This window comes from Orycteropus afer, unplaced genomic scaffold (assembly GCF_000298275.1).
Source record: "Orycteropus afer afer isolate SDZICR_OR568_19922 unplaced genomic scaffold, OryAfe1.0 scaffold00121, whole genome shotgun sequence".
NCBI lineage: Eukaryota > Metazoa > Chordata > Mammalia > Tubulidentata > Orycteropodidae > Orycteropus > Orycteropus afer.
In genome coordinates, this window is record NW_006921708.1 from 1,805,731 (window position 1) to 1,808,102 (window position 2,372).

Genomic DNA, 2,372 nt, shown 5'->3' on the forward strand with positions numbered 1-2,372 from the left:
CACGCAGCACGCTGGTTGCTGTTCCCAACAAAGGATGAATCCGAAACCTCCAGGGCGAGCGGCGAGCCACTCACTCAAGGAAGTATATAGTCCAGAATGCCGTTCTTCCAGCTTGTCCTTGGAATAGCATTGCAGGTAGGCCACACACCTGGGGAAACTCCCCTTGGGCAGACCGGCCGCTCAGAACTCAGTCATCTGATCCCATCATGGGAACCACCACTCACAACTGGAGTCCAGCCAAGTTGACACATCTTCAACTATCACACCGTGATTTTACCCCTGAAAGAGAGGAGGAAGACAAATGAACAACAAATAGTCATATTCAGAGCGATGGATAGTAACTTTAACAGATGATTGGGGACTGACATGGTGGTGAGGACAATGCCATTAACTCTGCCTTAGGGAATCAGGGAAGCCTTCACAGAGGAGGTGCTCCTGGACCTGAAAGTCCATTCCAGGAGCAAGTGCCTTCCAAGTGTAACCTAATGGGGTCACAGTGTTGGAAAACACTCCTGTCCTAGGTAACGACTGGGAGGCATAATCAAACTACAAGTATTAGGTAGAAGCATTTGAAATAGTGCTGACATTCCACAAAAATGGCAATTTTTTATGGCTCAATCTAATATTGATCCCAGAAAAAAATCAAAACATACCTCAAACCCTAAATGCAAAGCCCATAAAACAAACAAAACTGGCGCAGTGGCTCTCACCCCATTGGAACCTTTAGGGGAGCTTCTAAAGTCATTTTGTGCTGGCCTGAGAGGGATCAATTCAATTGGAGCTTCTGGAAGTAATTGAGGCCTCAGGCGTTTGCATAAAGCAAGGAAAGAAATCTCCTACAAGGGGGGCTAGCCCTCTGGTCTGTGATTTCTTGGGGCATTAGTTGTTGCTCCATCCGCATTAAACCAAAACAAACAAACAAAATAACCCAAACTTACTGCCCTGGAGTGGAATCAGATGCATAGTGACCCCTCCTTGGGTTACCAAGGCGGTATGTCTATGGAAGTAGATTGCCCAGTCTTCCTTCCTAGGAGTGGCTGGTGGGTTTGAAACACCAGCCCTCTGGTCAGCAGTCAAATGACTTAGGCACTACACCACCAGAGTTTTCCCGGTCGCATTAGAGACTAAAAGTAGAGTGAAAGAGAAGCAGCGCCGGATAATGGAGAGAGCAAGGGTTATGCTCTATCAGGGCCAGCTGCGTGCTCTAGGTTTCCAGCGTGTGAAAGGAGAATGGCGGTCCCTACCCCAGGGGGATATTGTAAGCATCAATGAAATATTTGCAAAGTATGGACAGGAAAGGTAGAGATAAGAGGAAGTGGAGCATAGGTAACCTGCCCCGCCCCTCTCCCCCTCCTGGATGAGCAGAACCATCCTTGACATTTGTCCTGCTGGAAGAAAATACTCGGCTCTCGCTTGAGTTTCCTGGTCATCTTTACCTGCAAACCACCTTTCGTCTCTCACACAATCACTGCAAAAATGGCCTCACACCTTTTCACCAAACACATCATTCACGTGCACCGCCCTCGGCCTGGTTGCTCTGCGGTTCTGTTTCCTCCTACATCACCATCCCACCACGTGTTCCGCGTCCCAGCGCTCACCCAGGGTTTGGTAGCTACCTCGGCAAGGAATTGCTCAGGATCTGTGTCGTGGAGGGTTGCCGGAGGAGAGGTCGGGTGGCGATGCCCGGCCTTCACATTCCTACCGCCCGGGCTCCTCCTTGAAGTTTGCGTGCTTCTGCCCCGCCGAGGGCCCCTTTTACAGCTTAACGAACCCCAATTTCGCAAAAGGTGGTCCGCGGCCACTGTACAGACTGAGCCGGCAGTCTAGCGCAGGGCGCCCCAGGGCAGCTCTCGAATTGAGGGGTCTTCTGTCATAGGGAAGGGGAGCGCATTTGGCACAATTAAGTCCTCAAATGGGTAATCGCGCAGGCTTATAGCATTTTAATCACCAAGAGACAAGGAAGGCAGTGGTTTCTGTAGACCTGTGGACAAACAGGCTTGTAGGGGCCAGATAATCGCCCAAGGTCACGCGGCCTCGCCGCTTGCCCCCATCCAGGTGGGGGCGTGGCGCGGGCGGGCCTCTGAGACTGGGGGAGGGGGTAGGGTTGTGCAGAGCCCGGGCCAGCCAGGGTGGGCGGGGGCCAGATTGTGCGTGCGCGTAGGACCGTGCGTGCTGGGCTGGCAGCCGAAAGAGACTCCGGCTCCAGTGCGCGAGGCGGCGCGGCTCCTGGGGCTTCGCTGTCGCAGCGCGGTAGCCGCCGAGGGACCACGGCCGCGGGCGGCTGGAGCCAGTGCGCAGACGCACGGCCGCGGTGGTGGGTAGGAGACATGCTACGGGCGGGCTTGCGGGGCAGCCGGCGCCTCTTTGTCCGC

At 54.0% G+C, this 2,372-nt stretch overlaps 1 protein-coding gene across 1 annotated transcript in view; it reads left to right on the plus strand.

Annotated features, from left to right (window-relative positions):
* The window catches only part of ADCY1 (adenylate cyclase 1), a 452,328-nt gene that overhangs the window by 14,147 nt on the left and 435,809 nt on the right, over positions 1-2,372 (plus strand).